Source organism: Emydura macquarii, unplaced genomic scaffold, assembly GCF_026122565.2.
Source record: "Emydura macquarii macquarii isolate MOO-44397 ecotype Brisbane River unplaced genomic scaffold, CSIRO-AGI_Emac_v2 contig_1790, whole genome shotgun sequence".
Taxonomy (NCBI): domain Eukaryota; kingdom Metazoa; phylum Chordata; order Testudines; family Chelidae; genus Emydura; species Emydura macquarii.
In genome coordinates, this window is record NW_027131927.1 from 24229150 (window position 1) to 24254186 (window position 25037).

At 41.1% G+C, this 25037-nt stretch overlaps 1 long non-coding RNA gene across 1 annotated transcript in view; it reads right to left on the minus strand.

The window, feature by feature from the left end:
• LOC137159199 (uncharacterized) overlaps positions 1-24805 on the minus strand; it is a 113457-nt gene extending 88652 nt beyond the window's left edge. The window contains exon 1 of the long non-coding RNA XR_010921581.1: positions 24762-24805. This is a non-coding gene — a long non-coding RNA (uncharacterized lncRNA). The remainder of the gene's footprint in view (positions 1-24761) is intronic.
• Positions 24806-25037: the final 232 nt, after the last annotated feature.

A 25037-nucleotide genomic window follows, 5' to 3' on the forward strand; every position in this document is an offset into this window, starting at 1 on the left:
AGTTTCTGATAAGCATCCAAAGTGTTGATGTTTATCAGAACCAACCACAAACTCCAAGCCCTTTGAGGTTCACCCACTAGTAAATACTGACCAACACTCTGTGTTCCTTGGCAAGTTTTATTCCTAGAGTTGTAAAACTATATATACACACACGTGAAAACCAAACAAGGATTTCCGTTTTGTGTTTCCTCTTGGTTTATTGTAGAGAGGGATTGAACTGATTCACATTCTGAAATTCTGTCTGTTTCTGTTTTATGCAGTGTAGATCGTCTTGTGGGTCTGCTGCTGTATTTGCTAGCTAAAGATTGGCAGGTCAAGCAGGTCAGACTATAACCCACTATACCAAATTCAAATCAAAACAACATTAATGTGACAAGTATGTCTCAACAAACATGCCAGGAGTCATGCTCAGCCAGAGCTCCACCAAAACAAGTCTGGCCTATTTTCACATCAGCTCCACCCACGTCTTCATGCACTTTTTCCATTTTGCTCTTCTTATTTCATTTCCTCTGGTACCAGTGGCTGCCTTGTCTAAGTCTTAATGTACAGGATAGGCATTCAAATGTTGGCTTTTGTAAATTTATATTCCCTGCATGTTGTGCTTTGTTGTCACCTATGGTACATAGTTCACTCCTGCAAGCACCTCAGGCCACAGACTGACACTTTATTCTGTGTTTGCACAGCACCCATACAATGCGGCTCCAATCCTCACTGGAGCCTTTGGACACTATCAGAATAATTTGCCCCTCCAACACTCTCATGTGTAGGAGGAATTCTGTTTTTCTTAAAACCCCAGTAGTCTCTATGAGACCTGGGAGTATCCTCCAAAAAGCATAAACACATGATTTTCAGAAGAGCTCCACTCCCTTTTATACCAAAATGAACTGTCAGGTATTTCAACAGTGAAACCCAGAAACTCAGGTCTCACCTTCCTGTGACCTAGAAACTGTATTTGTATTACATCCTCTGTACTATGTTAAAAGAACATTAAAGTTGCAAATTCAAGCACCCAAAAGTTAGAAAACATCAGCATGTGCAACCTTCATTCACATCCCTGGGCCACATGCATTAAGATACAATCTTTAAACTACATGATCACATCATGTATTTTCCACAGCACCTTCTGCCTCATTCAGAGCACAGATGGACAGTGCTCAGTGATTGAGCAGCTGTTCGTTTTTTTTGTTGTAGCCTCATTGTTTGAGGTGTGGCCTATGCCTGTCCCTTCCAGAAGATCCCCACTTCAGGGTGTACGTAGGGTCCCAGGTGGGTGGAGCTAGCGTTTGCCGTGATGCAGCAGCTTCACTACTATCATTACTCAAGCTAGCTTTGATGCAGATCAAAAGCTAGATCAAAGCTAACTGTGATGTCCTGGGTCTTGAACCGAAGCCTGGCAGCCCCCAGACAGCCACCGCCTCCTGACCACCCAATGTCTGCTGAAACCTGGTGGGCTGAGAAGCTAGTAGGACTATAGCATCAGGCACCACCCATGGGTAGAGTGATCAGATAGCAAGTGTGAAAAATCAGAACAAGGGGCTAGTGGTAATAGGTATCTATATAAGACAAAGCCCCAAATATCAGGACTGTCCCTATAAAATCAGGACATCTGGTCACCCTCTCCATGGGGGCCCTGATTGGAGGATCACCCAGCTCCACTGATTGGTCCAATTGCACTATTTAGGCCAGAAGCAGGTACAGGAAATTTGTCTGAGCAACAAGGTAGTTTCCTGTTGTGCCTTCATTTGACCTGCTTGTGGCTGCCTCCTGCACCCAACCCTGATCCTGATTCCCTCTTGGCTCCTACCTCACCCCTGCCTTTGCTCCTGTTCCCACCATCGCCCTGCTCCATGTTTGATCCTGGCCTCTCCTCCAGTTCCTGCCATTACACCTCACCTCCAATCATCAGTTATTAGTCCTGGCTCTGACTCTGGCTTCCGACTTCTGACCCTTGGCTTTTGATGTGTGGCCCTCAGCTTCGATTCCTGGTTCTGACTCTGGTTTGAGCCCTGGCTCTGGTAACTGACAGTTGACGCCGGTGCTGACCCTTGGCTTCCTTGGATGCCTGCTCCACCCACCAGACCATGACTCCTGCCCTGACTACTAAGCCAGACCGCCTACATTCTGGTCTATAGCACTAACTCAGATATGTCTTCCCATGCAGTCAAACTTCCCGATTGCAATGTGGACATAGCCTGCAGGGCCTTCTTGTTGGCATCCTCAGGAGAGAGGCCAACAACTGAACAATCCTGGGCACTTTCCTTGCCACATGTTCTGTACTGCACATTTTCAGCCTCCTGCCATAGCAAAGATCTGCAGTAAGAAAGAAAAGCCAGTGGGTAAAACACTTAGCAAAGTAACCCAAAATTACATGGCACCGTTCTTTCATCAAGGACCTTGGGATTTGTGCTTGTCATTCACCAACCAAATGACAGTTTTAATTAGTATGCAGCACACATTTCCTTTTGCTGCCCATAAAATTACTTCATCTGACATCCTGCAATGCCCCTGTTGCCCTGATGACATCAGTGACAGTGTTACCATAAATAATAAAACTGGAACTCTCACCTCGCACTCTGAACAGGATACCCTACTATTTTGTCAGCCTTCTCACAGCTCTTCATACAGAACTCTGTATGTCCTACAAAACTGCATAACCCTTTCTAGCACCATTTTACAAATGAGGAAACCAAGGCAACTGAATGATATGCAGATGATAAAATTATAATAGTTTAGATTTATAGCTCATAGCCCCAAAAGTCCAACATGCATCACAAATAATTTTAGACTTTTTTCAGGGCATTCCTATGTTTTAAACAATTAAAGATAGACAGTTAAACAAAGGCACTTGGTTACTCATTAAGCAAGGAATTTTCCTGAAAGGTGAAATATCTTTGTTAGAGACTAGAAATCAGTGATACCTCACTAAGTGCTCTACCCTGTGAAAAGTTGAGTGCCTTCTGAAAGTTGAATGTCCTCAATCGAAAGCAATGGGAGTTGAGAACTTCTCAAATTTTGCAAGAGCTTCTCACAGCCGTGAGATCCAAAGTTTGGGCATGTTTGGGTCCAGGATTTTAGTTTAGGCTCATTTCTGACACACACTAAAGTTGTAATGGAAAAAGCGGACATTAAAGTCCTTGGGAGACAGGAAAAATGAGTCTGATAATGGCCTGTCATGTGAATCAGACTTGGGCAATGTGACTTGTGTTTTCCATGATGATCCCAAAGTGGAAGTTGCTTAAGAAAAGTAGGCAAATTCGTAGATGTGGATCACAGCTGTGAAAACCAAGTTTCCTTGAAGCTTGCATGATCAGAGAGGTTTTCCAGTAATGCTGGAAATAGCCTTCAGCTGACAAGGTCAAGATGGCATCTCACGTACACTTCACAACTGGAGAAAACCTGCTTATCACAACATTTTTATTTTTATCCTGCTGTGCAAATATTTCCAAACTATTTCTAGATACTGCTAGCATGCCCTGAGGGCTCTTCTCAGTTACTGACTTTTAAACAATACCTAGTCTACTTGCAAACACAGATCAAAATCCTGTCCTGCCCCAGAGGGGTGTGCTGGGATGATGCTGGGAGGGTAAGAAGACCAACACACCTGCTCAGCACCAAGACTATTCTTGGAGCGTTCTTCTGAGTGCTGAGGGAGGGATTCTGGCTAACGTGCAGACATTCTCCAAGCCTCAAATGTGTGATGTCCAGCTAGATCAGGACACCTATGTGCTTGCACTGCTGTATTCAGCAGCTGCTAGAGCGGTGTGCTGGATTGCTCTGTTTTGACTGACAACTGAGGTGTGCTGTACAGCACAGACCACCCCTGGGCTCATGAAGCCATCCTGCCCCAGGTCAGCAGCTGGTTCAGAAATCCAACATGAGTCACCTCTGCTTTGCCTCACCACCACGTATACCAATGGAAGAATTTTAACCTAGAGACTTTTATCATAAAGAACCTAAAAATCTTGCTGGTCATCTTTACAATGCAAATACATCTCACTCCATGTTTTAAAAATAAATGATCATTGTAATCATCTCTCAACCTCTTTAAAACCCTTGGGGCTTCTCTGGGGCTTATTGTATCTACTAAACCAGTAATGTACCTGGTCAATTATTAAAATAGAGCAGGAACTTGTGCAACTGTGGTCTTATGCAATTTTCCCAGACTGGTTAGAGCCTAACCATAACTGGACACATTGCGACTTGTGCAGTGACCCATTCACCATCCAAATGCCAGCTTTAGTTACAGTGGAGCACTTATTTCTCTTCACCTCCACTGCCAGTAAAATAGTTTCATTTGCTTCCTGCCACTGTTGTTCTAATACGATCAGTGTTGCTGTGAGCAATGGAACTGGAAACCTCTTATTCTGATGCACGAGTTTAATTTATTTATATATATGAATGATTCTTTCAATAAATACCCCAAATGAGCAAGATGTATTATTTTTATTATTATTAGTATCTTACATGTCCAAACCCTCCTCTATCTCTAAAGATTGCTGAAAACTTTACAAATTGTACAAACCCTCTGAGATTTTATTCATTTCGTTATCTGATAAAACTTTTCCATCCTAACCAGAATATAGTTAATAAAGTAGTCTTGCAAGTCCTTCACATGGGTTGGAATTCATATTGCTTCCTTGCCTCTCTCTCTTTATCTTTCCATGCCTTATAAAATAAACCACATTAGATTAAAAAAAAAAAAAAGGTGAACATTTTTAATTTTCAAAAAATTACAACCAGATTTTCTCAGTTCTTTGTTCTGCCCAACTCCACCCCCAAACCAGCTGTCTATAAGATACTCAAAACTGGCTTTAAGAATTCCCCCAGAATGCTGGAAGTATAGCCAAGAAAGTGTTGCCAACGAAGAGCCTGATTCTGTAAGTTGCTGAGTGCCTCCTGCAAGGTAGTTAAGGATGCTCAACACCTCACAAAACTGGTCCCTCCTGGTGTATTTTTTGGTCCTGCTTGGTCATAAAAGTGCAATATTAGCAGTCACTGGCCAACAAGAGTGTCCATAATTTGTGGCAGGAGGGCAACATGGGCAACTCGCCAGGAGCCCAAGGGCCACACCTAATTTGCATATAAGATGATTTAATGAGAAAGCAACGCACACAAATAGTAGGCCTAATTTCCATTGTGTCACACTGGTATTCTGCCAGGGTAACTCCACTGACATTAATGAAATGGAGTGGAGAGTCAAGCCAAGTATTTGCTTGTGTCTTCCATGAAAGGATGATTAGAAACTGCTTGTCATTGGAATTCCCAGTAATAAAATTCTACAAATGAGCCTCAGCTGACTTTACCTGCATTTTAGGACTCCTTGGACCATCCCTGGTATATAAACTAGTTCATGCAACTGAGGGATTTATGCTCTTTCTCCTAATCTTGGTACACTGCGTACTATACAGATGGTTTGCTTTTTTTTTTTGCTAAATGAACACTAGTGAAAAAAGGACATGTGTGATAGTATGTCTGTCATACTTTTATATGTGTTTTGTATGTCTGTGAACTATAATATATGAGACTATCTCCTTCCATACACAGGCCATATAAGGTCAATGCAAACTACATATACTTACCTATATGTCATATATGTTACATTTATTTTTGTTCCAGATAGGAGGTGGCTTTTTACTACCAAGGTAACAGCTAGGGTAATTGTACTGACACTAGAAACATAAAGATCAACCCAGAGATACCGAATAGGTATCTGACAATCACTGTTATTGTTCAGATAGAAAAGTTAATGCTTCATTAGAAAATATGGGTGAATTTATTATCCCTTTGATGAGCATTACAATAGTGTATGCTCCCCCTCCATTTTTCCATCATCTTCCTCTGTCTATCTTGCTAATCCTTAGACTGTGGGTCTGATCCAATGCTCATTCAAGACAATGGGATGTTTTCCATTGATTTCAGTGAGTATTGAATCAGGCCCTTGTGCTGTTTTTATTAGCTAATATGGTGCATATTGTGAAGTGCATAATTGGTTTTCTTTCTTCTTTTCTTCTAAACAAATCCAGTGACGGTTTTTCTTTAAGTTTTAAGGGACTCCTATCTCACCTCTGCACATAAGTATATATTTTAAATCAACAAGAGGACATGAAATATTATGTCAATGACATTTGGTCCAGCTGGGTTATTCTCAACACCTCCACGTTGCATCTGATATGTTGTTACTTGTGGGTATTTTGAATCAGAAAGCCAGACTGTATGAAAACATGGGTTGCAGACTTATCCAAAAACCAAAAGTAAGCTGTAATTTACTGGAAGAGAAGGTCCTCTTTAAACTTACAGAAAGGGGCATATATAGATTCCTAGCAAAAACATGTAATGATTCTTTGTCACCGTCCACAGTGGCATCCATTTGCCTTTGCCAATGTGGAATCTGTCATATCCGTCACATGTTTGACACAGTTGGTTTTGGTCAGATCATTATACCACATCCTTGTTGGGGCTTTCTCTTTCTACTTCCATTGTCTGCCTCATCCCTCTTCCCCCCACTTTTGGAGAAAAAGTAAACTTTCCATTTTGCTTTTATATATTTTTCCTCTTAAATATATTTTGTCTTAGATTTTGCAATTTATTATTATTATTTATATCTATTACAGTAGCATCTAGTGGCCCCGGGACTCCACCATGCTGGTCACTGCACAAGCATATGATCGGAGACAGTCCCTGCCCCAAAGAGTTTAAAGTGTAAGCAGACAAGAGAGACAAAGACACTATTATCCTCATTCCTTACAAATCGGAGAAGCATCTTGCCCAAGGTCACACAGGAAGTCTGCGGCAAAGGCATGAACTGGACCTAATCTCCTGCATCTCAGTCTGGTTCACTTACCACAAAATCATCCTAAACTTACTCTACCAGCACAGTCACAATGCATAGGTATATGCTGTCAGTTCTATGTTCTTTCTCCTAATTTTTTTTGGAGTAAATTATTACAATATAAATACAACTTCATCTCTACACCTTTTCTCTAAGAGTTTTTGAAGTTCTTTATGAACATTAATTCTCACAACATTCCTGCTAGGTAAGTATGATTACACCATTTTTCAGATGGGCAAACCGAAACACAGAAAGAGTAAGTGACTTGTTTAAATTCACATAGAAATCCAGTGGTAGAGTCAGAAACGGAACTCAGTTGTCCCGACACAAAGTTTCTTACTCAAACCACTAGGTAGCATTACCAGCTAATACTCCCCCTTACCCCATGCAGTCAAAAGTAACTTTTGGACTCTGAGAACAGACTGTGCAAAGAGCTGTGGCAGAATTACCAAATCATAGATGAATGTGAAGAAACAACTATTCAAAGCCAACAACTGATTTGATTCATTTTGTCTTTTTTCTCTTCTGATTTCACATTGACAAAATTGCAAGCTGTTGAACAACAATCTACTAATAATATCAAAATATTTATTAAATATGTGCCATGATGGTACATGGTATTGTTTCCTAATTGGACAAGCATAACTCTTACAATGAAATCTCTGATACAAATTCTCCTATTTTGAGTTCAAAACCCTCTTTCCATGAATATTGGCTAATAGTCACTTAAAAGTAAAAAATGTATTAAAAGTAGAGCTGGAGCTGATTTAGCACTGATTTTTCCAAGCTCAAGCAAAGATAGTGTATGACTTTTAATATTAAGGCAATACAAATAGTGTCTTTGCACCCAATTATAGGTCTCTGTAGCTATAAGGCTGTTTTCAGGATGCTTAAGAATTTCTCAGGGAGAAGAGCCCATTTCGTTGGTTTGTTGCAGTCGGACACTGGAGTTGCTCTCTCACAGTTTCCACAGGAAGTGCCAAAGAAATGTGATTCTCCACAATTTTTTTTAAAATAAAATTACTTCTGTTAAGATCTTGATTGGATTTTTAAACTTATTTCTTTTTTCAGCAGGACAACTGAACAAGTGAGTTAAGGAGAGTGGGGAGGTGGGGTAGAATCTGGTGGAAACCAACACTACATCTTTCCATTTTAACACCAGCCCACTAAGTGAAATGTAGGGCAAAATCTTTTTGTTGTCTGGAAATATTCCTCAAATGGGCTGTTACAGCCATACTAATTCAGGCTGTCATCTCATCCCCTGTCATCAACTAAACAGGGTTGTGCCAGGTCAGTGCTGGGACATGAGGTGACCTGGAAAGCCAATACAAGTGTCCACAGGAAGTGGTACTGGGGATTCAGTAGGTGCACTCTGACTCAGTACAGAAATAATGCTCCAGCATGGTGTTAGGGGGGCAACATGCCACTGTAGGTGATGCAAAACAAGGTAATGACCACGTATAGTGGTTAGGAACCCCTTTGCACTTTTCAGTAGAGTGGAGGTGTTATGCCACTGTCTGGCCAAGTTCCATTAGCGTACTGGTAACTGCATTCTGCCTACTTAATATTTAAACTCCCTCTTCACTTTCAGCTAAATAAGTTTTTCTTTAAACTGTTGCTCTGTATTGTTAAACACCCCTGCTTCCCCCAGCCAGGGGCTAGAGCACTAGGTAAAATGAATCCTATGGTGTATACACAATCTAATTTGTAGGTCAGCCAGTAAGGTGTGATAGTAAATTATTATCCCTTATTATTTTTCTGGATGAAAGATGCTATGTTATTTTTAGTGCCCCAGAACTCCAGTCTCTCTCATACCAGGGGGGAAAAAGGTATTAGTTAAAGAATGAGCAAACTTAGGAAAGATTTACACGTACAGTACAAGCCAGTCACCCAGTATTTAATGTACTGTACCACAGCTTTCTGTCTAGTTTTGTGATATCCTTTGAAGAGGACTTTACTGCATCCACTCTTTCTTTCCTAACTTGGGCCTCTATCCTACAAACTTGAAATTAATGCAACTACTCAACTCGCTAAAGTGATGCACACGCATCAGTTTTTGCAGGACTGGGAACAAGGCTCTTACCAGCCCTATCCACATATTGTATTGATCCTTTCAAAAGCAGTATTTCCTCAAATGGACTGACTGGCTGATTCTGGTTTTGGAAATGCCAAATTGGAAATCGATCCAACATGTATGGGACACTCCAATTGACTAAGTTCAAGCCCTTGTTACACAATGACAATGACAGAGGCTCACGCAGTACCAGTAGCAGTGAACTTCTGTAAAATGACTAAACAAAGCAGTGTTGCAAAAAGTTGCAGTTTCAAGTGTCTTGCAGTGGAGTCTAACACACACTAGAAACAACATTCTATGCCTTTAAAAAGAAAAGAACCACCCAAGTTTAGAATATTTGGAAGCGTCATAATAATGATGTCATTCTCCCCCCACCTGATTTACATCAAACACCCAAATTTAAGTTTGTCCCCTAAAATTTGCAGAAGTTCATTCAAAAGGTCAAAACAACAAGTTATTAAGAGTCAGTTGGGAATGGATCCCTTGAATAGGAAATGGGATTAAATAATCTCCTAATAATTTGTCATTTTGACTTTTGCACATATTTTTGCAAATTTTAGAGGGCCAATTTAAGGTTGGGTGGATGTTGTAATATTGTTTTGGGGGATCAGAGGGACCCAACTGAACCCACTGGCAGCCTTAATTTTGAACTGAGTTTTTTGTTCAGTAATTTCCATGTTTTTTGACTAAGGCAGGGTTTCTCTTCTGCAGACTTTAGGAAGTCCATAAAAAGTACGTGTGGTGGAGAGAATTATACATAGGTAAGAGGTGGGGGAGGGATAGAGTGGGGACTTTTATCCATATGGAAAACTTTAAGGACTTGAAATGTTTTATTGTATCTAGAGAACGTATATCTGGAATGTTGTTGATGTGGTTTTCAAACTGCCTTTCCCAGTCCCCCTGTACGTCCCAGCTGGTGGTCCCCTCCATCTAATCTCAATCTAGAGAGCATGGGTTTAGAGTCTACATATTATAAGGTATCTCTGCCCAGGAGTTCACTAGAGAAGTAACTGAAATGAGTAATGGAATTGTTTTTCCTACGCTATCTCTTTTTTAGTCAGAGAGGGGCCTTCTGGGCTCCCAAAAGAGGGGTGGGCAGATGTGGACCACCCCAGGTGTTCCTCCTGAAGCTCTTTCTGGGTGGAGGAAGTAGCCACATGGATTCTTCCTGGAGATTTGAGGGAGGTGATAGATGGAACCCAGCACCGAAACAGGCAGCAGGCCATTGGTCCTGAGACATCAAACTGTTGTGTAAGTGGGAGATCTGTGGCTAAAATGTGCTGTAGTGGAGGAGGAAGAGGATTGGACCATGTACTACAAACATTATGAGCAGATGTTTGAGAACATTTCTGAATGTGGGCTGCTGTCCATGCATATTAAAGAACCTAGAACTCATCCCAATTGCAGGTGGATTCTGGGTTTGATGCAAGGTATTTGCACAACCTTTGTGCCAACCTATGTAAACCACAGCCAGGTTTGTCCAGACTCCTGCCAACTGAACCACTGGATTCTGTGGAGCTCTAGCTGTGACCTTCCCCACTCTCCCCTTGTTTCCAGGCCTCCCAGTGACGAAGGCTGAACTTTTATCCAGGAGCATATTTAGCTGCTGCCCTTGTACAGATGACTAACTGCTAATAGTTTCACTCCCACCTACCTCCTTTCCACACAGACCTGAAAAAAAATTAAAAGGGAGAAAACTGCTGCTATTCTTGGTGTTGTGCTTAATCATTAAACCAAACCCACACTGGGAAGGACGGGGAAGAAAAAAGGCTTAATTATGAGCAACACAACCAGGAAGGTCATTGGAACCTGCCAGGAAAGAATCAATGGGGCTGTAATAGTCACTAGTCAGTTGTGCGTCAGCATGCAGCAGCCGGGATGTCTGGACTGCACTGATCTTTTGAGGCTGGACTCAATTTAGGACTGGATTTAAGGATACAAGTCCTTTGGGCAGGAGGCTAATGTTTAGCAAAGGGCCTGAGTATTGTGAGCTGGAGAATTGGAGTGAGGTGAACTGCAGAACAAAAATGAGGGGAAAACACAGCATCCAGAGGGAACTGGATGCAGTGAAGGAGCGTCACCCGTCCCTAGCCGCAAGCTGGGAAAAGTTTTAGATTTTGTTTTACTGGAAACAGCAAAACCACAATGAAATCAGATTCAAAACACAGACTAAAGCAAGCTTTCTGTACAGGGAAAGAGCAGTCATTTAAAACCTCCCTGTGGTTACTCCTTTTCCCTTCCAAGATCTTGATGATGGGTATCTTCTTTATTCTTTTATATTGTCTGAGTTTTCCCTTCATCCAATTATCTTTGATTTTCAACCCCCTTCGAAAATATTTCCTTACTCTCTTTCTCTCCCTTTCTCTAATTCAGTTTCTTCCCTATTTACTTTTACCTTCATTGTTGTCTCTCCCTTCCACCCTCCTACCAACTCTCATTCTAAGTTTCCCTCCTCCCCCTTTCTCCAGTACTCCCTCTCCCTGCTCCATTTCCCTGATCCTTGGTCTTCTTTGCTGTTCATTTCATCCATGTCGGTGCTCTTCATTCCCGTTTCCCCAAGTACATTTGCACCCTTACTGGTTTTTCCCTTAATTTCTCCATTGCATTTTCCCACCACCATGGCTTTGCACTCTGGGTGGCTGCCCCACTCTGGTTACAGCCCTGTCACATCCATGCATCCTATTAGCACTTTCCACTCTTTTCCCCTTCCACTGGTCAGCTTCCCCATTGTCTCATTCTGCCCTTACTTAGAGGTTGCAGAAAGCATGGGGATTGTTTAATGAAAGATGTTTTATAAACATCAGTTGTCATTAGTGAACAGCAATATCTTTTTTTCAATCTTAGTTTTTGTCCATCTTCTCTTCTTTCTATGTTTATTTATATCAGGTTGTCTCGACATTTATAGGATTGGGAATCCACTTTTTAAACCAAAACAAAATGAAAGAGAGGAAGGATGATCTTGTGATTAATACCCTGGACTGGTGTAGGCCCAAAGCTCACTTTTGTTATATTTGATTCTGTCATTAAGGGCATTGAAGTGCCAGACCCTTTCTGGTACATGACAAACCACTATAGCAGTTTTTCTGAGGCCTTGTAGTCCAGCCTGGCCTTCCAGTTTGTGAGACAGGAATCTGCTGGCTATTGATAACTTTGTTTTCAAAACCACCATCTGGTCATTCATTATCCTGTTTGTAAAGTTACCAAAGATCCTGGTTGTGCTGAGTACATGTGTTCTAAAGTTGGTTGTGAAATTAACATCAGCATATGTCCTGGAATAGAGAAACCCATTGTTAAATGAAATTACTTTTGTTATAGTAGAAATGTTTTAGATAAGGAACGATGTTATCATTTCTGAAGGACATCTGAGTCTATCAGCCATAAGTTTTAGTTGAATGTTAAGAGATTAGTGCATGAATGGATGAGTGCGTATGTGAGACTAGGGAGTGATGGAGAAAGGCTCCAGCCTCGAACGTTTAAGAGAAGAAGAAGGGAGTGAAGATAACAATTTTTATGACCAGCTGGCCGAAGAATGCCCAACCTGATAACCCTGGGGTCCACCTCGAAGGACAAAAACAAGATGGACTGTGATAGATAAGAACAATGGTCATGCTTGCAAAATATGGGTGACTGATAATCACACCAGGATGCAGAGGTAGCATGACAAAATTCATAGAGTGGCATAAGAGCTTACCCATATAAAAAGGGGATGAAAAGAGGAGGTCTTTAGGTTTGGTTCTACAATCATCCTCCAGGAGCATCTGTGCACACCAGCAGACCCCTGCTCCCTCCCTCATGACTTAGCCACCCGGCCAGTGGACTAATACAAGCAACTGAGGCTGGTAACTATACTCCATCTCTGTAGAACTTTGTGTGTGTGTGAATGTATTAAAAGAAATGCATTTTAGAAATAGATGAAACTGCATTTGCTGTAGAGAATTTTTGTATTCACAATAAACATGGCGTATTGCCTTGTCCCCCTGAATAAGATCCTATGTTTATTTCATAAGGATAACACTGGGAATCAAGAGATCTGGGTTCAATACCTGGCTCTGCCACAGACTGCCTGTGTGAATTTGAGCAAGCCATTTTATCTCTCTTTGCCTCAGTTCCACCTGTAAAATGGGGTAATAGAACTTTTCTCCCACCTTTTGTCTGTCTTGTCTATTTAGACTGTAAGATCTCCAGGGCAGGACTCATTTTTCGCTAGATATATGTACAACATCTAGGTGATACTGTCATACAAATAATAATAATAAAAAGAGTGAGAGCAGAAGCACATCAGAGAGCTTAGTGGGTTGGCAATTCATTAGTCTCAGAGTTCTCCTGACTAAATGGATTCATTCATACTGCAGTAACAAAGGCATCATAAAGAATCAGCCTCATCTGGATTATATTTGCTTATTATATTTACAGTATTTAAGAAATCCAAAGTTTCATGGGCTAAGGGTCCCTTTTTTGCTGTTACTCCTCTCCAAAAAGTGACTAGAAGACAATATTGAATCACAGTCCTCTTCATTTGCACCTAAAATTGATTGCTATATAAATAACGTTCTTGTTAGCTATAACTTCAAGAAAAAGCTGGAACTTCCTTACGTATGAATTAAAAGCTGCAGGTTGTAGGTCGGTCCCAAGAATTAAAAACAAAGAGAAATGTAGTTGTTGTTTCACCCTCAAACAAACTGGAGTGGCTATTTTCTGAGCTGAACTGTCATATTTTAGCATTTCAGGGTCCTACATCTCCACGTAGCCTTTCTTCAAATAGTACACAGGGAGGGGTCAGCTTAGATGTCTCAGCATCAGTTGTATGTAGGCTCTATGGAACCACCAGTTTTAACTTCAACAGGGTCCCCATAACAGGTCTCATTTCCACAGTAGATAAGTTGAGATCCATCTTTCTTACCATACTGTGTTCTTTCAGATTAAGTTTTAAAAACCATGGGCCTGTTCCTTTTTCTATTAACTTTAATGTGGTAAGACATGGTCAGGGCCCAGGGTTCCTTCTGTCACACTGGCTCGATTGGGGGTGGGGGTGGAGGGGGCATTTATTATATTGTTTAACATCAGTATGTCAAAATCATAATAATTCATATGAGATATGCCATGTCAGGTACTGTTGGAAAGGCTATAACGTGCTAAGTGAGATGATGATGTTTATGTTCATGTGTTATGTTTGATATATCTGTATTTCAAATTGTGTTGTCTGGGCGACACCCCACACAGGATGACTGCAGCACTAGTCTGCTTAATGGCCCATTAAGAAATTCACAGGTACAGGGAGCCCAGGGGGAGAAGCCAGGTATATACCTGATGAGTCACCAGGACTTACTCATCTGGACTCCATCTTATTCCTGTAAAATTCCACCAGCAGCATAGCACAGGCCAAAGGACATAAAAGACAGCTACACGACATCCATTTGTCTTTAGTCGTCTTCAGCCTACCGCCTACCTCTGGATAAACAAATCTACAACTGAACTGAAGCTGTGAAACAAAGGACTGAGACCCATCCAGGTACTGGATGTACACCAGAGGAACTGTACAAGCCTGCAAACTCCACAATTCTATTAGAAACCTGATATATATGGACTTTCAAATCAATTGTATGCGTCTGATTGCTTTAATCCTTTAACATTTCTCTTATAGTTTGTTTCTTTTTTTTTATAATAAACCTTTAGTTTATTTACTAAAGGATTGGCTGGCAGTGTGGTATTTTGGGTAAGATCTAACCTTATATTGAACTGGTTCTGTGGCTGACCCTTTGTGGTCAGGAGAAACCTTTTTGGTAAAGAGCATAGAGTTTTAAATAACCAATCTCTTTACTGGGCCTAGTGGCTGATTGGGAACCAGAGACTGAAATGCAGTAAAGAGGGCTGTGTATATTTTTATTTTGGCTTCTTGATAACCAGTGTGGGGAATCAGAAGCACTGTTTGTGGCTGGTTGGGAAGTCTGACTTCAGTGTCATCCACCAGTGCTGGGAGAATCTGCTCTCCTTTTACAGCCTGCCCTGACCTTGGCATTTTCAGGTGGATACCCTAGGCACGGATGGGTCACACCTTCCCTACACCATTATAGAGGGTTCTGTGTAATAGTGATCCATCGAGATGCACTTTCCTCCCAAGAGGTGGTTGTATGATTCCAATCCATATACACTTTGCTAGATGTTTCAGGCAGACAGGCACTGTAAGAGTACGGCATTATTACTGGGCCAAAATCTGAGGGGCTAGCTTAGCCAAACTCCTCCTATTGTCCTTAATAGGAGCTTGCCTGAATAAGAACTCAGTGAAAACCTTGGGATTTGGTCTATTTTATTATAAGAGGTACTTAGAACAGGCTCATTGCACTCCAGGACCACACATAGTACTGTACATTGAACCTAATTAACATCTTTTAAAAATGCTCTGTACATTATTTGCTATGTTAGGCATTCATTGCCTGAGCAGCTGTCTTGATGCAATTCATCCCTGGTATAACTACTGAATTCAGTGCAGTTACATCAGGGATAAATTTGGCAAAGGGCATCAAGTTTAAATGATTATGAATGAAAACCATTAACAGATCAGTTAAAGAACAAACTAAAGGAAAGAGGCTGCAACAATTAATCATCCCCCCATGAAGAGAAACTACTGCAGTGGAAGAGACATTCTTCAGCTCTCTCATGAGCAGCTGATTATTTAGTCATTTCTTTCTTTAGGTTCACTGACTCGATTGATCTTAGACCAGTCTGGGATAATGTAGGTTTAAATCCATCAGCAAAGAGTGTTAAAACTGAAAGTTGGCAAATTTCAGAGAGGAAGTAGAAAAGGAAAGATAGATTGTTGCACAGAGATTTTGACCTAAGAGAATTCTCTCCCCTCTGCTCTTTCTGGAAATTATTATATAGGATAGGAAAAGCAAGAGAGCAGGTAAAGTTTCCAGTATGATCAAGAGAAACCTGAGCTTTGGCAAATATCCCTGGTGCTCCATGAGCATTTCAGTGACCTTGATACACTAGCTTTTTAATGACCAATTCATGATGGATACAAAATATTTATTTAATATGACTTCATCTTTCCAATAGACAGTGTGTTAAACCTTGGGTGGCTAACTATTTCATGTTAGCAGCACCACATCTGTGCAGACTTCTATCACATTCAGGACTGTTCCTCTCATAAGTTTCACCCATGAAGAAAGGATGATCTGGTGCTTTCTACTTGGTGTGTAGGTAGGGTGACCAGATAGCAAGTGTGAAAAATCAGGACAGGGGGCTGTGGGTGATAGGTGCCCATATAAGAAAAAGTCATGAATATCGGGACTGTCCCTATAAAAACGGGACATCTGGTCACCCTCTGTGTAGGAAGATAAAGGAGCCCATGAAAGAAAAGGGCAATGGAGAAATCATGATGGCCAAATCCATGCACTGAAATAATGTCTGGGTTTTAAGTAAAGTGCTTACAGCCAGCATTTGGATTCTTCAAGTACTGCACAGCAGGAGGAGTGTAGGAATACCCAAAGACATTTCTAAGGAGCTTCTCTAAGTGAGACTCAAGATATCAGGCCTTTGCCTGAATCCTGGAAACCTCAGACCTCTGGGCAACAGGCTCACCCATGTAATACTAACCACTGGAGTCAGTAAATATTGTTGCAAGACTTTAACCTTTAGAATCCTAACCCTGGTCATAGGATTGTGGACAGGAAACAAAGTTTCTTGCCAGCACTCCTGTGTGTCAGACCTTAACTACAGAACTCCAGTCTGACCCTTATCTGAGTTAGCCATGACCAGATGTGTGTGCGACCAATGCACTTGGTGGGGAAGGCAAGATGAGAATGGGTACTGTGACTTCTCTAACAATGGTGCCTGCCCGTCAGTCCAGCCCTAACTCCATGGGAACTACTCACTTTTTCACTTTTCTCCTGTTAAGAGACAGTAGATTTGATAGTTCCACAGCATCAACCATAGAACACTAAGGAGTGGGGGAGCAGCTTGAAATATTAAAAGAGAAGCAACCGTCCATTCTTGCTTGGGAGTTGGGCTCCATTTACAGAAAAGGGAAGGGGAGGACACAGCAGTGAATTGGGGCTCCCCCACTGGACACATTGAGCCCCCTTCTGCAGTTACATAACTACAGATAGCTTCCTGCCCAGTACATAAAACTTCATCATGTGCAAAGGGGGTGTTAAGTGGAGATACTTTGTAACTACAATTTGACACGTTCTGATGTTTCCTATACAGTGAAACATTCTGAGGAATGCACATGGTCACAACTCACTGCTGTAACGTTTTCAGACTTGTTTGGTTTTGAAACCAGACAACTTTTTTCCCCTCCCAACTCTGTGGATCATTATTAAAACATTTGAAAGGAAAGCCAAGGCAGTTACTATTTTACCACAAACACAGAGGCCCCACCTCAATGGAATTTGATCTGTTTTCTCGAATCCAGGCAGAGGATTTTAAGCTAATTCACCTGTCCCAGTGAACATGCCAACATGGATTTGCCAGCAAGTCTGTCTACTGGATACAGAGGCTGGAGTGTGGAGGGAGGCGATGTGAAGGAAGCATAAGGACATAACACAAGAAGAGCCAGTATGAAGGCTTTTGGACTGCAAGCTCGCCAGCATTTCTTATTCTGTGTTTGTGTAGTACCTAGCATAACAGGGCTCCAATCCAGATGGGAGCCTTTGGTAACGTATAGGCCAGACTATGATATCCTTACTCACACTCAGTAATAACTTACTCCAAAAGTGAGTAATTACTTATAGTGAAAGCCATTATTCAGGGCAAGTAAAGGTATTGCTATCTGGCTCCAAATGATTAAGAAGAATAATCACTGCAGTGGAAGGATCCAGTGACAAATCCCACAGACCAGTGCTTCAAAGCTAATATTTTCTGACTGTTAATTCTACTCATTTGTGAATTCTCGCACATATTGTAACTGGGGGTCTATCAAAGGGAAAGGGTAGAGACAGTCTTTACTTTCAGATTTTAGCAAATAAATAGCTGCAAATCTTAAATAGTGAATCCTCCACATGGGGATAGAAAGTCAGCACCTCATGAGCACTGAATGATGTATCTATCCACCTTACACACCGTATTTTCATTGTAATAGTTTATATTTGGTAATTACCCTCATGTGACAACTGTGAAGAATCACAGAAAAGGTCACTTTCTTCTAACAGTGAGCAAGGAACGTTAATAGAATAAGAAAAACAGCATCATCTGTGAGATTAAAAATAAATAAAATAATAATAATACATTTGAGTCTGTTTTTATTTGCCATTTGGTTTTTAGCCTATAGGGCACATTTGGGTCACATTTGTGGGCTTCTTTTTATAACCAAAGGGGGGGGCATTTAGAAACATACTTTTTGGGGGCAGGGGGAAGAAAGCTGAGATTCTAAGTCACATGGCTCCAGGAGTGAGGGTATCAAGAAAAACGCCAGATATTGAGAATGGACAATACTGTACCTGTAAACTATCCTGTTCCTTGGCTACACTGTAGGACTTCTGCCTTAAACCTGCCTCAGTTCCCTCCTGTCCGGATTCCTGCTATAGAAGTAAAGAAACACTATCCTCACTGATATCCTTACATCTAAGCTCTGCCAACTTTATTACAGCTCTGCCTCCTCCCTTCACTCTTGACTGTGACTTTCCCACACTTCCTCCTACATTGTGTCAAGTGATCTCACTCTGTCTTCATAATTTCCTTCTTTCAGTTCGACTTCCACCACTAGCCACCTACTCTACATCTACCATCTACACGGAAAGTCCCCTGTCTGTATCCAAGCAGAACTGAAGTCAATGAACGTTTTGTCCAAGTATGTTCTGCAGGATTTGGCTTCTTATCCAGTCCCCAAACTCCTAAATTTTAACTCCCATTAACAATGAAAAATATAAATACAACACACATTTGGAGCTGATGAGACGCCTGCTAAACAAATCAGATCACACCATATTTTCTGATCCATCTCATCCTCCCTCCTTACTCTATCTTATGGTTAATTAAGTTTCAAACAGTACTACATTAACACGCATTAGGAAACTTTTAATACATGCCAGCAGGGTCCACAAGGACCATTTTGTGCTCAACATATCGGTGCTCATTTGAGTTTACTCCACAGCTGGTGAGGACTAAGGCACTGTGTAGATAAACCCACAACAACAATAATCTAGTTGACAAATTATCTCTCCGGTGCCCATAAAGGCCCTAATAAAAGGGTTTCATACAAAAGTGTCCTACAACATTTCTTGTGAGGGAACAGCTATAAAAGACATCTATAGAAATGCTACAGAAAAAAAGGAGAAGGTGAATGAGGTAATATCTTTTATTGGACCAATTTCTGTTGGTGAGATAGATAAGCTTTTGAGCTACACAGAGCTCTTCAGGTCTGAGAAAGGAACTCAGCATGTCACAGCTAAATACAAGATCGAGCAGATAGAATATGTGCTAACTACTTACGCTAAACTAAGGGACAATTCAAGGTGAAGTAGCCCATTAACATACAACATAAGGGGGGTTAATGGATTACAAATTGTTGTAATAAGCCATAATAAAGGCACTGGATTTAAGACCCATGATTTTTAGTGTCTAGCAACGTTACAAATTTAAGCTCCCAGGCCCATCTTTCAAAAGTGTTGTCAAGTTTCCTTTGAGGATGAGGACAGCTAGAAGAGATTGAGAGTGATCGCTCTGAAAAGTGTTTGCTCACAGGTGATAGGGTGTTTTTGACTCATCATTCTTCTGTGAGCTCATTCGAGAGCATAGTGATTGTCTGGTTTCACTCACATACTTGTTACTGGGGAAGTTAGTGCACTGGATGAAGTACGCCACCTATTACGATAGGCATGTGAAGGACCCATGGATCTTGAAAGGTGTGTTGTGGGTTTTGTTGATCATTGTAGCAGTGGAGATGTCTGCAAGTTTTGCATCTGTTCTGGTAGGGTCTGGTACTACTTTGAGTTGGTGTGTCTTGGTTTGTGGGGAGCTTTCTCTGTCTCTATTATCAACAGAAGTTGGTCCAATAAAAGATATTACCTCATCCACCTTGTCTCTGTAATATCCTGGGACCAACACAGCTACATCAACACTGTATAGAAAAGAACATTCTTCTATCCAGTATGCAAGCAATTTTTTCTATAGAAATTCTATCACTACAGATCATAACTGAATAGTTGTGAAGAAATGCGAGTGTCATTTCTGGATCAAACTTGACAACCCTCTTCACTATTTTGAAGACAGTTGTAAGCTCTCAAAATCCCTCCCTCCTCTTCCTGAAGGCAGAAACTTCCTTAATCTTTCGTAAAAACATGAATTCTTGTGACAACATTTTAGCCATACTAAAAAGCTGCACACTCTCTAGGCCAAAAATATCCTTTGTATGATAGGGGTACGTGTATTTTACATAATATCCCAACAAATAATCTAACAATATCTAACCTTTTGGTTTAAATTATTTCATGCTTATAGGATCACAGGAATATCAGGAATGTCTCCCTATTGAGAATTTCAAAGAATTTCCATCACTTCTACAATGTTTTTCCGATCAGGTAACTAGTTAATGTTCGTAAAGCATTTGGAAGATGAAAAAAGCAATAAAGTGTCAAGTTACTGACCTCAAGACCCTGATCTTGCCTGTTTTCTCCATATAGAAAGCTCTTTGAAGTCAATGGAGTTCTGCATGTGGAGGGTTTTCAAAAAATGCCCCATAATCAAGGTCAAATCCTGCTCTCCTTACTCATAAAAGACTCCCAATTATCTCAACTGGAGTTTTGCCTAAGTACGTGGAATCCATTGGTCAGTGTGTATTGCACATCCCCCTTTTGTGTCTGATCCACAGTGTGTATTGCACATCCCCCTTTTGTGTCTGATCCTCATCCATCTTCTTCAAGGATAGGAGCAGCAAACTCAGCTCCCATCCACCTATGAGTGACATGATCCTTTAAAAAGTTGGGCCCAAGCCACAAAAATTCAGACCTGGATCTGGGATTTGAGAGCAGTTTGATTCAGCATTTAACGTTGGCCCATTACAGAAATACAGGCCATTGGTGAAATTCAGATTCAGGGTTTCACCCATTTGGGAATGTTCCACCATGGCATTTTTGTTCAGATCCCTCTCTAGGCCACTGTACTATGGACCATAATTACTGACATATGAAAGATCTCAACATGAACATTTTGTGGAAAGGAGGAATATGGCTATGCCTGAAGCCTCCACTGAAGTGTGTTTGGGATGATGAACCATCTAGTATGTACACGGAACTTGTGGAGAGAGGCACTGGAGATGCAATCCATATTTAGATTAGATTTAGACTAGATTCCATGGTTTCACTTTGAGGCCAAATTAAGTCTGGCACTGGGATTCAGATTCACTGTGTCTAATGGTGCTAAAATGTCATGATATCACTAAAGTTGCTGTGCTGTATCCATTGCCAAAGAGGGAACTCAGCTACCCATCTTTGTAAGGCTTGGCAGAATATGGTTTTTATTTTTTACTAATTCTGATGGATTCTATCGATGTTTATTTTTAATAATTGTTTTAGATTTTTATCAATTTAAATTTCACAGTTGCAGGAAATTATGGGGGGGGGGTCACACAATAATTTATTATCAGTAGACAGATTCAAAAAGTTAAAGCTTTTGTTAAAACACAAGCTGCCAACATCACATGTAAAATATACAAAGTAAATATCCTTAAATCAAACTCTAGAAGTTCTCAAGCAGCATTTTTCTTACTTTGTCTCTCTGTAAATTTCTATTGTTATCAATTAGAAAGATTATTTCCATGTGTGTGCGAGCAGTGAAATCAAGGTTTACTGATATTTAATTGATAAAAATTGAATCCTGCAGCAAAGGCAACCTCATTTAAGCATCCCTAAACTGCAGAAGTTTTGCAAGAGCAGCTGTTTTTGCAAGATTTTGACCATATTTGTAAAGAAACTGGGAAAAAACCCCAGTTCATCTTTACATCTGACCTAAAACCAAAACCTGTGCCACATCCAGAGATTCAAATCCAAAAAAGCCCCTCTGAACTGGAATTCTAAATGTTCTGGTTTGAGATACTGGTTCTTCCCCATGCTGAGTGGCTGCACATAGGGAAGGAGTCACTTGTGCATTTCCTAGCAGCACGAGAGAGAGACAGAAGGCTGCCAGATCTGTCCAGCTGAGATTTGTCCGACCTGGAAGTGCAGAACTGGCATCTCCTGCTCTGGCACCACTTCCATCACCATCCTAGCTGCAGGGTGTCTGTCTGTCTGAGGAGAGTGTCAAGGAAGTTGGTGCTGGGGACAAGGCTGAAGCATGCTGTGCTCTATCCATTCCCAGATGATGTATAGTCCCTTGGGGGCCATTACCAACAGGTGTAGGTTACAGCCATCTGGAAGTTAGGGCCAGTGCAGAGGTGCCCTGAGAATTACAGAGGTGTAACCAGCTCTCTGGTAGCTGCCTCTCCCCCCTCCGCCACTTACACTGCCCAGCAGAAACTTGGGGGCAATGCCGCAGGGAAGCTGGGCCAAAGTTCTCAGAACAAGCAAAAGCCACGTTACTAGTAAGTGAAGCGAGAGTAATATGATGAACAAAGAATGAAATGATCACACAAATCCAATAGGGCCAAATCATATGGAGTAGTTAAATGACTTCCTAGGCCTTCATAGCTCCCTAATTTTTCACTAGAAGTTGATAAAACTTGTTTCAGGTAGAATTGGGGATTAATCAGACACTGTAGATGTCTAGCTGTAGAACGTGGTAGCAGCTGCAATAGCTGGAGGGTAATGTCTGGAATGACCTCAAACAAACAATTCAGGTAGAATTAGGAATTAATCAGACCCTGTAGACGTCTATAGAACATGGTAGTAGCTGCAATAGCTGGAGGGTAATGTCTGGAATGACCTCATAAAGAGCTGCAGTGTGCAGAGAGCGGGATTACTGTAGGTTGAAAGAGAACCCAAAGGCTGCCAAATTCAGTCTTTGAGGTCTTTAAGGCAGTTTATTGACAAAGTATGCAAAAGTGCAGGATGCAAACACAGATGAGCAATATTTCATAGTGACACACAACAATAACATACACACTATTTTATTGCTATTTATATGTGGTTAGTCTGGACTTTGCAGGACCAGAGGGACTCTAGCAGGCCACCCATGGATCTGACCAGTTCAGGGCTTCTGACTACCCTGCTGGCTGCTTTTCCATTCCCTCCTATCCAGCTAATTCCTTACCTCACAAATAGTCTGGAGGACTAGCATGGTCTAATAGCCCAGCCTAGCATTCACAGACAGTTTTCTCTCTCTAACCTAGACTGCTGGCCTGCTTTCAGAAGTCATTATACACTTACAGTAGATGATTTAAAAACAGACAGCATCAGGTACCTGTCTGGCAGCAAGTGAATTAATAAAAGTCAGGCAATCAATAGCGTCTTATAAACAGCCATCACCCTAGGCCAGTCCTAGACTCCGATTAAATTCATAAAACAAAATTGTGTGTGTGTATTCTCTTAGATTCACATTCAGTGGGAATTCTGGTCTTAGAGGGAAAGCAGACTATTGGAGTTCAAGTTTACTGTGCAGAGCTAAAAGGAGAATTTGTTCCACACAGCCTGAAGCACCAAACCATAAGCCATGCAGCAAAAATTTCCATAGCTGCCAGACACACAGCACGCCTTAAATGATGCAACAACAATCAAGCTGAGGAGACACAAAAATATGTATTAAAGTTTATGGTACTAGAGGAGCACATCTTATTCTGACTAGATTCTTCTTAGGACAATAAAATCAATGTAGTTTATGTGAATGATGTGAGCTGCAAAAGAAAACGCAGACTCCAGCATCATAATCCTATACATTCTGCTCCCTTACACCACACACAACAACATTCAATATCACCTCCATCCAGGAAGGCAGTTAAGCAAATGCTTAATCTTAAATGGTTGAGTAACCCCCTTGACTTCAAGTGTTTTATAGTCTGTCTTGACCTGAATGAAATTTGAAAGCTCATGGCTGTTTGGAAGACTGAAGTAAGATTAAAATGTGAATAAATAAATGGGTAGTAGCAGGATAAAACTCACCTGCTTCTACCTTTGAGCTATGAGAAAACACATGTTCCTTAGTTACCTTAAACAATTTTTCCAGTAATAAATTCAAGTGTTTTATTTAAATACTTAATTACATTCACAGCTATGTCAGAAAATGGCACTCTTCTTGAATTCTCACCAGCTTAAAGACATCATTGCTAGTGATGCAGCAGTTAAATTATATTACTGGAGAATATTTGAGGAGCAAAAAGCAGTGGGGGGGAAAAAAAAAAGGAAGCAATATTCCTGCTTAGAAAATTTTTTCCCAACAGCAAATGATTCAGTCAGATTTCTAGCTGTGCCTTTGAAAATCTCCCTGTATGTTCAGAGACTGCAAGGTGGAGTCACCGCTTAAGTGGGAGGTTAATCTACAGCATAAGGCCTTGATCCTTCAAGCTGTTCCACCTAGGGAAAAGTCCATTACCTGCTCAGAGGCCTCAGCCCCTCATAGCCCCAGTAATCCTGCTCAGGTGCTGAGAGTAATTTGCAAGATTATTGGGGCCATGAGGGACTGAGGACCATAGCTATCTGAGTTAAGAAAAGGCTTTTTATGTTGCTTTACATTTCTTCTTTTCTGAATCTGACCTACCAGCATCTTTATTCCCCCCCTTAACCCACCCTTTGCTTCTCCTCAGATTAGGAGTGCAAGAGAAAGGGAATGGTTATTACAACTATTATCCATTTTGTATACATGATAAAAGTCTATAAACTACCTAAGAGAGGAACAATATTCTATATACTTTCTGCTTTGAGGGAAAGACTATTTCAAGCTTGGCGTACTGCTCCAGCAGAGCACTATGCAAAAAGGGAAGGTTGTACAGACCTTACGTGGTAGGAGGTATTTCTGTTTCCTCTTCTTATGGCTGATGACAGAACAGAAAGCAGTCAAGTGCCTCAGCAAGTACTAGAACCATTAGCATGGTTGTTGCTAGACAGGAGGAGATTATTTCCACCAGGTTCTACCCATTTGTGTTTTAAGCACTATCTGATAAATGCTGGCTGGCTGCCTGTAACACTTGTCTTTTCCTCTTAATCAGTTTTTGTTTCATCATGAATAAACAAGGACTTTTTAACTACCAAGAGTGGCTTTTGCAAGCAT